Here is a 14,117-nt window from a genome sequence, read left to right on the forward strand (position 1 = left end):
GTAGGGCTTAAATTTAAGAATTAGCGGCTCTAAATGCTGTGGTTTTTTAAACACCCGTTTCTTGTGAGAGGCGGCGGATAGATTTCCGAGGAGACTGTTCTAACCTTTGTCCTATCTCATCGAGTTTTTCCTCAGTAAGTACACGCGGGGTTTTCTTTCCACTTTTATTCAGAACTGACCCTGTTACTCTAAACTTATTTACGAGGTTTAAAATAGTGGTCCTATGTGGAACGGGAACACCAGGAAATTTCGTTGCAAAACGTCGTGGCACTTCTCCACAATTCCTCTTTCCGAAGTAACACTCGACAAGATAAATCCTTTGTAGTAATGTAAACTTTTGTGGTGCCATATTAAGCCACAATGTTCAACACACGGACACGACACAACACAACTTCCGAGGGAGGATTATACTGGCGTCAGTCTGCAACGTCAACAGAAAGGAAAAGAGAGCGAAAAAAAACACTGTAGCGTGCGACTGTCGCGGACCCCGTTTACCGGGAAAGACAAGCTCTGACGCCGGGCCGCTTGCCGCAGAGTCTCGTAGCGAATGTCAGGGAATGCTCTATAGAAGCGATCACACAAGCAACATTGGCCGGCCTCCGTGGCGGAGTGGTTAGCACAGCGCGGTCTCGGGTCCGAATACCGTCCTGGCCATGGTGTTCTTTGTGTGTCCCTCATCAATTTCATCACATCATCACTCATCCTTATCTGCGCAATTAGGCAAAAGTGTCAGAAAAACGAAGTAAAATAAACTAAATCAATCAAGAAACAACATTGTCATCAACAAATATAAAATTGCATAGAAACAACAGAACAACCAACCATATTGACTTCTCTCTCACAAGTTGTTCTTCCAAGCAGAAGCTTCACGGCGTACAAATAGTTACCTTTCTCCCGTCCTTATTTTCGAAGCTAGAAAGCAATGCAGCCTGTCTTTACATCTCTGTCGTCAAAATAATGTTCGTTACAACCGTGTGGCCGTTTCAATTCTTCATAAAATTCTATCGAAAAAATCTTCACTAGTCGAGACACATAGATTTTTTTTTATTATTTTCCTTTCGAAAGATTTCTTTAGCGTTACATGTAAGATAAATGTTTTTTTTTCAGTATTATTTATAGACTCTTTCTTTCTAGATACCCTGAGAAGCAGCCACGTCGCCTGAACTAAGGTAAGGGAGGTATTTGTTAAGTACATTGATAAGAGTTTATTTTTATTAAACATTCCATCTTCAGATTTCTACTTATTTGTAATTTATGTAAATATTTCATATTTTCAGTAACTTTAACTTTTCCAAAACGTTTTACCGTATTTTTGTATTATTTCTCGTAATAATGATTCCTTTCATTGATTTTCAAGAAGGAACTTGATCTTAATTTGTGGCAGGCTTATTATTTTGCAAGTACTATTTCCTTGGTTTTCTAGTTTCTCCCCCCCGCTATGTCTTGATTTCCCCCTTCCTTTCTCCTTTTTAACTCTTTAAATAAACTCCTTAAAATTACGGATGGTCACAAAATCCGGATAATTGATAACTGGATTTCAAATTATCCGATATCCGTTTCAGATAATTCGGATATGGAAATACAGTGCGTTCGTTTTGGCTCTGGGCCGAGATAGCACGTGAACAACTTTGAACAACTCTTATAACACAGGTTAGTTAGTACACGTTATGCAATCTAATATACGATGGATGTATGTGTGTATGTTTGTTCCGGCATAACTTTCGAACGCCTGGAGCGATTTCAATAAAACTTGGTACACATATCACTTGCAATCTGGAAAGAAATACTGTGGGGGTAATACACCCTGGCACCCGGGTGGGGATGGGAGGGGGTGACATGTAAAAATAATCGAAAACAACCGATATTAGTGTGGAATCCATAGTTTTCGGGGTCGCTAGGATGAATAGTGACACTCATAATGCCGTTCCACTTCCAGTTCATCACCTATCGGGATGGGGGTGAGAGGGGGTGAAAATTACAATGTTAAAAATGACCAAGATTAGTGTCGAATCCATAGTTTTTGGAGTCGCTAAGCTAATTGGTGACATTCAGGAAGACCAAACTTGGCACACATATGCCTTACAATCTGGAAAGAAATACTGTGGGGATAAAACACACCTGGCACCCCTAGGGCTGGGAATGGGAATGGGGTGACATGAAAAAATAATCGAAAACGACCGATATTAGCGTGAAATCCACAGTTTTCGGGGTCGCTAAGATGAATAGTGACACACTCAATGCCGTTCAACTCCAAGACATCCCTGGCACCCATAGGGGTGTGGAGGGAAGGGGTGGCATGTAAAAATAATCGAAAACTATCGATATTAGTGTGGAATCCGTAGTTTTCTGGGTCGATAAGATGAATAGGGACACTCCCAATGCCATCCAACTCCAAAATACCCCTGGCACCCCTGGGGATCAGGATCAAACTGAGAATGTTATTTTCTAAACTGTATCTCTTTTATGTTTTTTTGTTACGGCGGAAAAAATTGTGCATTTACACTGAACTTAGTAATGCAGAATTCTGTTTTAGGCAAAATACGTAAACGTTTAAAAATATGAGATTCCGTGAATCGGATAAACGGACACATTGGATGAAGGATTTGTAGAGAATGCGTAGAGTAGAAATACGAATATGACGAATAAAAGAATATCCAGATAAAGGATATAATTGTATGAATAATGAACACATTCGGGTATTTCCGATACACGGATATATGATAATCTTGATATAGGATAATCCGGATATAGTATAATCCTAATATAGGATAATTCCAATATCCGGATAAATGATAATCTGAATATCCTGATAATTTGAATAATAGAATGTGAAAGTATTTATGGATTTGGGCGTCCTTACGTAAAATATCCCACTCGTGATATTTTCCTTCATTTCTTTTAACGCTACTTCCTTACGTGTACACAACAAGCTTTATTTTCTCAACCCACCTCGACTTTCCTCATTCCCTATCCGCATTGTGTCACGTCAGAATTTCCTTGAGATTTCACTCGCCTCTACTCCTACCTTTTACTTACTCGTGTCTCACTGTTGAATCGTATCCATGTTTCCACGATAACTTTCCCCAAGTTATTTCCATGCCACGATTGTTGTATGACAGCATTGTCGACACGTACTTTCCATCGTGATTGTAATCTGACTCCCTTATCATGCAAAACAGGATGCGGCGAGTGCGGAAAACTTCCGAAAGTGACGTGTTGCGTCTTGTTCACAATGTATACTTCTGTGCAAAGTCCGTGTGCATTTCAGAGGGAGTGATGTTAAAGTACGTGGTTACTGTGCAGCATGCACTGTGGAATTGGTGTTTGATAAATGATTTTCTATAACTTCAACAGTTTCATTGTGTGTGTTCTTATTATCGTCTTTATTGTTTATTCACGTCGGTCCCTTCAACAAGTTCCGCGCCATATCGTGTGCTTGTTTTAAAAGAATTACTATATTCATACCTTTTGAAATTTTGCAGCATTATGATTCTGCTTACAAATCTTTGCCCCTTGCAAAGTCTGTTTCAGTACACTTCCTAGATATTGCTGTTTCGCTCAAACTCTTATCCTTAGCAATTCTTCTCATTAATGAATTTCTACTCTTGCCTACCCTACGAGTGAAAAGTTTTGAGCCTCACAGGGAAGGGGTGTTTGAGCTGCAGTTTCTCATTATGATTTCTCTACATAATCACATAATCTCGACAATCACCCCCCCCCCAGATCAATGCACTTATGCATTCTGTGCTGCAATTTGTTTACAGTCATCTGGTAGAATGATTTGTCCTGAGTCTCACGCCATTGAATGACCGCCTTCGTCCGTGTGGAAGTGACGTCCTCGAAATTAATTCTTCATAGCAGGGAAAAGATGAAAATGTGACGGGGCCAGGTCGGGGGAATAAGGTGGATGGGGAAGTGCGGTGAAGCCACACTCGACCAAAGCAGCCTGTGCAGTGACGCCTTTCCGACAGAGATGCCGAATCACGGCCCTGTCGGCCACTCTCTTCATTCATTTTCGACCTGACAAAAAATAGAAGAAAACATGTTAATTTCATAAAAGTTCGCACAGAGTGTCCTAAAGCTTAAACCTTACATCCTCAAAAAATTTAACTACCTAGCATCACTCCTTCCATGTGAGGCTCAAAACTTTTCACTCTCCCCTCGTAAATCTAACATCCTTATTTTCCTTATTTGCGCAGAAAAGTATTTTCTTATCCCTCTTCTTCAATTTCCATTGGCCAGACATCTCCTGCAGCACGGATGGTCTTGATGGGAAAGTCCGCCCTTGCTGCTATCAAGGAGCACTTTTAACTTTCAATTATAGGGTGCCTCTTCTTGCAGACAGTCCCCTCTAGCGCTGGGCACAGTTTGTAGTCAATGGTACTGAGATCATGGCTATCAGATGGCCAATCGAAAGTGGAGATGAAATAGATTACACTGGTCTCCAGTCACCGTCGCGTCATCCTTGCCTTATGAACTGGGGGCAGATATTTCTTGAACATCCAGGATTCATTGTGAAACATTGTTTGGTTCAACAGTGTCACGAGAGGGTCCAGGACACTTTCCACATACATTTTCGCACGACTTTCAAGCCATTTTCTCAAAAATGAGGCCTGGTGGAACTGTCATAGCTCACCCCCACCAAACCATGACTGAGGAGGGCTGGTGGCAACTCTGATTTTTGAGAACTCTCTCACAAACTTCTCGAGAGTTTGAAGCATACACCCTTTCATTTTGACGGTTAAACCTTTATTCAGTGGCGAACAATTTCTTATCAGTGAAGAAAATCCTGCACTGACCATTGGCAACGTACCGCTGCAGGAGCCGTCTCGATTTCAGTTCCCTCTGCTTCTTCACTTATGGCGTCAGGAAATTTCCAATACTCTAAAGGTAAGCTCCAATTCCATGGTCTTCATTAAGTACCCTGAACATTGATTGTTGTGAAATGTTCAGCTCCTCTGCCATTATCACTTGCTTCCGGATGGGATTTCGGCGGATGCGAGGGATCACTCCTTTAACAGCCGCCGCTGTTCATATGGTGTGAAGTCGACCAACTCTTGGGCGATCTTTCATGTTACCAGTCTCAGTGAATCTCTGGATTGTCTGATACACAAACCTTTTGCTGATCTTCTGGATTTTTAGGGGCTGGAAACTCGCAGTGCGTGACTTCCCAACCATATGCAGAGCAAATATATACATACACACACACAGAGTATTAATTTATAAATGAAACATAATTCAGCAGTATTTACTCGGATATAAACTATAAAAGTATGAAACATATATAAAAGAATATAAAAACAAACTGAGATTCCACTTTTCAAATAAAGAAATGTATTGTGACAGCTACGTACAGTTATTACGTAAGAGCAAATTGACGAAAGTCGGGGGTTACTGTACTAATATTTTCCTAAGCACCTAAAGAACCGTATTTCCGATCCGTACAACATAATCTATCCATATAGCCCTTTCTCCGTTTTTAACTAGGGTCATTTGTTCAAAGACGGCCAGTTTGTAAAGACGGCCTACCTGCAACGTTTTGTTGTGCAGCGTCGCACGTGGCGAAATTTGGAGCAACGGTGCCTGTTCCAATACGCAGTGAGGCTTTCTGAAATGGGGTAACATAAGCTCCGTGTTGTTTAAATGAAGCATCCAGCTGCATACCCATAAATACAAAGATAAGTGATAAAAGTATAACGATCAAAATGGCTGATATAACTCTCTGCTTAATGAAAAACTCTAGATAAACAAGCGAATCTGTAGTTGTACAAAAGTCATGTTTATAGGTGTGTTAGATAAGGTGTGGAGCATACAACGCTGCTTCCTGGTTTGAATTCCATAACGTACAATCTTCTCGTTTGTTGTTTTCGCTGCATGATACGCGTTGGGGTAAGTCGGCCCCTTCTGTGCATTAGCCATGTGGGGTAAGACGGTCCCCACTAATATTGTTATGCTAGTGGAATATGTCGTGAATTTAGATTAATAAATATGTGTCTTGCAATGATATGTAGTACAAGAGTTACAAGGCTCGCCTCCTTCATCAATGCACATAACATAACCAGGTAATTATCTGTCATTAGATTGTTTAGGCGGGAGCATGCTCTGGCGACCAGAAACAAAATTGTCCAAATTAGTGTAAGTCGTACTTTTGTATTGTGTGAACTTTATTTTTGCTGTAAGCAACAAAAGTGCCAGTGTAGACGTGGCTGTTTCCGGGTTCTCGAGCACAGGTCTATACCCTGTACACCACATTACTTCAACATCGCTGATACTACTGACAGACCTAGGGCTACTGCAGACGATGTCACAGCCTCATCCACAGGTGCAACCACTCCATCCAGGTCCCAACGCCGATGTTGGCCTTGTCCAATCTCCAGTCAGATCTAGGGCTAACTCACATGTCTCAACCTCCACCTTCGAGCCCATGCCTTCAACATCTCGTGGGACCATGAATGGAAATGCAATCATGGTGCGGTTTGCAGATATAATGAAGGTATCACGTCTTGATACTGCTGGGCACAAGAAGAAACGCAGATGTGCATCTTCTGAACAGTTAACTTCCCTTGAATACATAGAGAAAGCAAAAGGGAGACATGAACAGTCAAAAAAGGAACGTACTCAGGCGCAAAAGAGTTGTGCAGATCGAGGGAAAGGAATATCAATGAAACGTAGTAAAAACCATTGTTCTAAGTGTGGCGGTTATTATTACAATGCAAGTGATGGGAAGGATTGGTTCAAGTGTAACGATTGATTGCTAGGGTTGGTTCCATGAAGACTGTTTTGGGCGAGATAGAGTCCAGGTTGGAATATGTGCTGTTTGTGGTGATAGTGATGGTTTATAGTGATGATAATGATGGTTTATAGTGGGGTACATGGAATATGGAATGCTGACTTTTTTTTCACTTGTTTATTACATTTAATGTAAGTTTTCATATATCGGAGTACCATTTAAGGGGAGGTCCATCTTTGCACAGCCAACTTTTTAACGGTGGGCCGACTTTGACACATGTTTGTAAAAACGGCCTACTTTACACTACCTGCAATTTTGATTTATTGTGCAGACAGGGTGTTTGGTTAGTGGATATTACCTGTATTTTCTGATAACCTAAATAACAATAGTGTTAATAAAAAAAATGGCTTTTTCTTCAAAATTAATATTTTCTTGTTATTAAGGGGAAAAGTCCTTAGGGGTGCCGTCTTTGAACAAATGACCCTAGTAGGCTACTCCATGCGTGACCGGAAGGGAGAACAAGTGCCCCCCCGGGAAATGAAATATTTCACGCACATAATTTCGTTTCAGTTACAGTATTTCGAGGGCGTTGCAGAAACCTGACTTCAAACTTAAGGAGCGATTAGGAGGAAAATTTGCCTAGTTCCCCCACCCCCTTGGAAAAAAAATACCTTGTTTGCCCCTCTCTGGAAAGAATCCTGCGGATGTCCACGTTTCCATCCCTCGTTCACTATACAATCCTTGTCACTCCGCTGCCTGAGGACGTATGCCCTTTCACGCAAGACAACTATTGCATTTTGCATCCATTTCCATCGCTTCCCTGCTTGTATTCTGAATATTGCTGTCTCACTTATTTCTTTTCGGTTTTAGTAGTTTCTCTTACATTACTTCTTGGCTTTTATTTCGTCTGCACTTTTTACGGTTCAGGAATCTCATTAATTGATCTGCAAGAATGCAACCCAGGATGTACTGCGTGGAAGAGAGGCTGACAGTTGGGGGTGCTTGCGGAAAAGCCAACCTTTCCATCCCGTCCAATCATGTAGATATGGTCAAATATTTATAGCCGTGTCCTAATGAAGCATCTTAATTTAATTAGTTTTTCATAACATACCAAGAAGTACCGGGTGTACAAATGTCCTAGTTTTGAACCTCTGTTATTTCATACATATTTGAGTACAACAATGATATATACATTAAACGAAAGAGTAAAACTCACAGTTTTTTTTTTGGTTCACAACAGTTCAATGTGTGACCCTTTTGTGACCCGGCACACATCCAAACGATGAGACAGCTCTTCCCACAGAAACTCTTGGCCGACTGGTACTCTTCCCCTTGCACAAACAGCCTGTGGTTTCAAATTGCTTATACCAACGTCTTCGCAAGTGGAGCTTCAACATGGAACTTCGCACGGAAAGCACGCTGCACAGATATCACCGATTCACATTTCGCAATGTTCAGAACACAGAAGGACTTCTGCTCGGGGATCGCCATCTCGCCTATTCTATTCCTTTTCTACGCCAGCGTCGCCAACCGGGAAAACTGAGAAATAATGAACACCAACAAAATTTCAAACATTCAAGTCATGAATGAACACTGTTCACGTTTTCTACAAGAAGTTATAACAATTTAAAACTAGGACATTCTTTTTTGTACACACTGTATACTGTCATTAAAATTTTACCCTTTGCGTTTTTAATGGGTAACAGTAATGGACACAGAATGAGAGCCTTGTGTCTACTCTTTATACTCCATTCTAGGCTGCTACCTACTATCATTGAATCCTTCTGTGCCCCCGCTTGTGAAAATTCCTGGCATTTCACCAGATCTCATGTGATAGCGATCAACATTGACACATCGAGCCACCTATTTTGGGCATTGTACGCGATACTAGAAAGTTTGAGTTCTTGCCCTGGCACTCTGGACATTACTTTATGAAATATTGACAAGCAAAGACATGGTGTGGAACGAGGTCATTCTCATTAGTCCCGTCTAATTCGTTGCATTCTTTGGCTCTCTTAGAACTCACGCGTCCAGCTGGTTACAAAGTGCAACGCCGAGTCGTCTACTGCGTTGATTTGGTGTCTGCACCACGTTCTGGAGCGGTGTGCCGTGTGGTGTACGTGCACGTCGTACGTGTTAACCAATTAAATTAATGTTTAAAGCAGCAGGCAGGCATTTGTTGAATCTCATTGCGTACAGCGCCTAATTGGTTGCATAGAATTTCCGTGCACCAGTCTGTCACGGGAAGTGCCCGTACTACATCTGGTGTCGAAAAGAGTAGCGAATGTAGACTGTGCTGTTGATTCGAACCAGCATTCGCCTGGTCCCTATGTCACCAGTTTTCATCTTTCTGATTACTGGCCAGATGAAACGGTCGCTTGCACCGCGGGATCGAAAACCCAAATCGCATACTACGTCAGCCGTAGGAAGATATAGGTTGCGGCCAAATTTCTCTGATGAGAAAAGTAGGAGTCGATATCTCGAGAAGCCCTTTTCCAGAGCAACAAATGTTTCGAGCGGCTGTCGCACCAATCGGAAACGGGAAACGATACGATAACTTATGAAATATTGACTTTTTTGAGACTGAATCAACTCGTGTTTGTATTCGTTGCATGGACATTGGCCAATGACTTAGAAAGACTGGATCTGGGATTCTGGGAGGAGAAAAAAGCAGGGAATGAAGATAAGCAAAATTATGGTCGAGGAGAACAATTAACTGAAAGACATGGATGGATGCAAAGTGGTGCTAGATTGAAGTTCAGCCAGTGAGAGAGTCACCATTAGCGTTACACCAAATATTTCAACCACTTTGCTCAGTTTTGTAGAAGAGCGTTCCTAGGTTGGTTATCTTGCATTGCTTTTCTACCTCTTTGGTCAATTGCAACAATAAGAATCAGTGGCAACGATTAGGAGGGCGTGGGGGGGCAGTTGACCTCACTTTTTCCACTTTTTGCTCCTGCACTATATTGTCTCTCAATGTCGAACCTTGTCTACGAATAGAAATTAAAATATTCTTGCCCCCCTCCCCTCATTTTTGGCACCAAATCGCCGCTACTGATAAGAATGAATGATGAACTCGTAAGATGTATAACCTGGATCGTATGGCTTACATCCGACTGCATTATGCTACAATTGCCTGTCGCAACATTGAGAAATTTGATTTTGACTCATGCTTTGTTTTGCTTGTGATGTGTTTATCTGTTCTACTATATACTCCCTTGCTTGCACATTACTTGTTATGTTTGCCTTCCAAGTATATTACACCGAATTTGCTCTTCGATTTTGTCATTATATGCTTCGTTTCGTTCTTTCATTGCTATTTTCCCTTCTATGTTGTACAGCATGTTCCGTCCAGACTTTCCACATTTGAATTCATCATTGCTAAAAGGTTATGAAACATAATGCGAGTGGTACTAGACGAAAGAGAAACTCAAAGAATTTCATTGTAAGACCTCGAAGTTCACCGTTCTCTCAGTACGCAGCGCCACAATCGCATAAAGCACAATGGCGTCTCCGCAGCAGCGCGCACAATATGTATTCTGGTATGCAGAGACCAAATCGATCATTACAGTGCAAAGAAATCACCTGATGGGAAAACCATTAACCTCCATATTCTCTCAGGTAATTTATTTGCACTGTAATGATTGATTTGGTCTCTGCATACCAGAATACAGATTGTGCGCGCTGCTGCGGAGTCGCCATTGTGCTTTATGCGATTGTGGCGCTGCATAGTGAGAGAACGGTGAACTTCGAGGTCTTGCAATGAAATTTCTTGAGTGTCTCTTTCGTCTAGTACCACTTGCATTCCATTATGTTTCATAACCTTTTAGCAATAATGAATTGAAATGTGGGAGGTTTGAACGGAACACTCTGTATTATGACAGTTTATTTATTTTTTCTTTTGGTCATTCATAAATCCTTGAAGTTAAAATGCCCCTTGAAAAAGGTTGAAAGTGCAAGATTATAAACGGACCTGCACGGGACATACACAACACATTAGAAAAGTAAGGAGATACTAAAAACTTCCTCAGAAGCAGTGTAAAAGGTCCGCACTTCCCAAAAAGCTAAAGACATTTGCTAAAATGCTGTCATCATCTTCCAACATGTTTGTAAAGTTTAAAACTCTGTCTGAGGAATGTGAAATCGGCACATCCGAGAAGAATATGCCGAACACAGCGGAGGGTCCAGCCCTTGCAGCAAGTGATCACCGAACTTTTCTTGCCACCATCTTTAATTTTTGTAGTTAGAGCTGTAAGTAGTTTCTTTCTTCTATATCTTTTATAAGTTTTTCTGGTAGTTTATTTCCATTAAATGAAGAAATTCTCTCATAATCTCGCTTCTTTTTCGTTTCTTGGTTATATATACTTTCTTGTTCTTCCTTATCGGTCTTCTTTTCGCGGCTTCCTTATCATTCTACACATTCGAGCCTCCCCATCGGCGGTTCCTGAGCCGCATCCCAACTTTTCCCATTTCCCCAGGGAGCGGGACACCGGGAGAGCATGCAAACGTGCTTCAAGATGGAAGACCCTTTTTGGAGCACCTGGCCGCGGAGGAATATCGAACTTCCATTCTGACCCGCGAGAGGGAGAGAGAACTCTCGAGTTGCAGTCTCCATTTCGTTGTTATTTCCTGCATTCTCCCACCCGGGTAGTTTCTTGGAGGTGCTCCCGCGTTCTTCACTGGTGTCGTTGAGAATTCTTGTCCCCCCCCCCCTACATCCCGTTTCTCCACTATTATCCGGATCAACTTAGTTCCCGAAATAGCTGCGGGCGGCGCAACTGGTACTTTGCACACCGAAATTAAATTTCGTTCCTGTAATGCAGCCTGGGCTCTGGTTTTGGCTTCAAGATAACTCTGGAATAATCTCGCGCTCCTAGCGTCGCTTTCCAATCCCAAGCGAGCCCCTTGCTTAAATGTTCGGCGCTTTACCCCTTCCTTGTTTGTTCCTCGGTCTTTGCAAGGGGAGGTTCTTAAAGAGGGTGTTTTATTACACACGCTTCTTACTCGCTTTTTAGTAGATGCAGGCCTAATGCCGTGGAGAGAGAGACTCCTCGACTGATATCAAAAGACGTTTAGCGTAAAGTTCTAGCAGTTCAGCGCCAGCTCAACAGATGTCTCTGGCGTCGCCTGGAGATTTTTACGGCTAAATGAATATTTTGTTATGTTCTGTTAGCACATACGATTACAGATAATTTGGCCTATTCGATGCAGTGCAAACTTGTGCCATTTTGTAATTTTTACGTATATAAAAGTACAACTTATATTATGCTTTTGCTTTGTAAATGTCCATATATATAATTCCTGTTCGAAGGGAAATCTCATTACAGTCACCTGGCTACATAAATTAAGTAGATTAATAATACATTTATGCTCTTTAAGGAAAATTTGTTGGTTTTATATAGGTACTTGATCCGCATCGGTTAAAATATCATATCGGTCTATCCTTAGTATGCATTTCGGTTATTATTGCGTCACTTTTCTACTTCCTGGATTAATCGCAAAGACGAGGATAAGAAAGGATGGAATGGATGATGAGACAAACAGGATACATTTTCGAACCTGGGACACCCGGCTTGGTAACGAGTTCCTGAATTGATCTATTTATATTTATGGTTATTTCAGAACTTCGTACTACGCACAAGGATATTGTGAATTGATATTTCATATTAATGGGGTGTCGAAAAAACCTTTTGGAAGGCACCAAATGTCGACCACTCTTTCAAGTAGTGCACCCTGGACTACGTTCTTGCAGTCTAAAGAGGCTCTGCCAGTATAATATCTGTGGGGCTCGCGTCATGTATTTCATATGTACTGGTTCCTTCTCATTCTTATCTTATCACCATTCATCTCCATCGTCGCAATTAGCCAAAAGTGGTAGAAAAGCTACATAAAATAAACTATATCAATGAATCAAAATCATTATCACTCCAAGCTATTTCGTTGAAGCGATGAACTATGAATCGGTCACAGGTCCAGCCAGGGCCGAAGTGTTCTGTGAGTGTCCCTTAATGCCACGTTGAACAGTTTCAGTACACAGCCAGACACGAGGGTCTGGAAGGACCATAAAACTTCCCTCCCCCACCAACCTTTTCCCGTGGCGAACTGGAGCGCTGTATGGTTGTAGGAGGGAGAAACTTAAAATTACGCTTATGGAAGAATTATTTTAATTGTGCTCTTGGAATATCAAACTTCCGATGGCGTAGAAAAAAAACATGAACGGAAAGAAGACAGGTTGAAGATTTTGTTTGTGATGGGAAAAGTCTAAGTTGAAGTTGTTTCTCTATAAGAAATACATGGGATTTTGAGATTTTTTTACAGATCGCATCTAGTTAGTCAACTTAAAAACAGCTTCCACTTGCAACATGGTAAGAAATTCATACTCTCGGGTATAATAATTCTTGAAGCTTTCCTGGCGTCGGAAGCCTATACTGATATCACCTGGTTGATATCCAGAGAAAATCTTTTCATCTATTGCACATTTTCTCCCCAGTAGCATTGCCAATTCCGACGATGTTGAAATAGATGTGAAACTGTTACTCTTCACGTTAATCTGAACGATGGTATACAACTCTTAAGCAAAGCCCACTCAAGCATTGAGTTTTACTCCCGAACTAGAGCACGTTACCAATTTCTGCCGTCTCGGAAACTGATGTTCTAGGATCCGAAATTTCCTTCCGAATTTACCTCCCCGTCCTCCTACCCCCTCCCCAGAAACGACAAGTCTTAGGTCTGGAGATCGAATGCTTTCTTTTTCTCCGCCTCACACGCAGGTGAACCGCACGGGAAAGCTTGACATGTGAAACCCAGCCATCGCGTCCGGAGATAGAGATTGAAGCTGTCATTATCACGTGACTAACGAAACCGACCGGGGAAAGTTTTTTTCTCCACTTTACCTCCCCCCTCCGCTCCATCCTTGATCCTCCCGTGGCAGATATAATCAGATTTTCTTTGTGGAGACCGCTCGGACGAAAGAAAGCAACTGGGACTTCAAGAACACCTTCTTGCTCGCTGGAATCACGACAAATTTCATTTCTCTACTTTTTTTTTTTTTTTTTTTTAAAGAAGCAAGAAATTTCGACTTGACAGTTCTCAAATTGGCAGCGTTACTTTTATTCCAGAAGTTTGCCCTTGGGTGATATTACTGAGCGCAGGATGTGCAAAAAGTTCTGGAACTTAACTGTACAAGTTGAACCTATTTCGGTTGCTTATTTGACGTTGATTTTCTGATGCTTTTGATTGATTTCGTTTATTTTACTTCGCTTTTCTGCAACTTTTGGCCAATGCGAAGATCAGGATGAGTGATGACATGAGGAAATTTATGAAGGAACACTCACAGAGAACACCCACGCCCATGGCGGGATTCGAATCCGGTACACCTACAATCGTA

General features: G+C 41.6%; 1 protein-coding gene across 2 annotated transcripts in view; it reads left to right on the forward strand.

Annotated features, from left to right (window-relative positions):
- Positions 1-14,117, forward strand: part of LOC145991062 (putative G-protein coupled receptor No9) — a 648,328-nt gene that overhangs the window by 372,093 nt on the left and 262,118 nt on the right. For both annotated transcript variants that reach the window (XM_083126774.1, XM_083126776.1), the window contains exon 4: positions 1,135-1,169. The gene's annotated coding sequence lies outside the window, so the exon portion shown is untranslated. The remainder of the gene's footprint in view (positions 1-1,134; positions 1,170-14,117) is intronic.

Source organism: Lepisma saccharinum, chromosome 8, assembly GCF_977018435.1.
Source record: "Lepisma saccharinum chromosome 8, izLepSacc3.1, whole genome shotgun sequence".
Lineage (NCBI taxonomy): Eukaryota > Metazoa > Arthropoda > Insecta > Zygentoma > Lepismatidae > Lepisma > Lepisma saccharinum.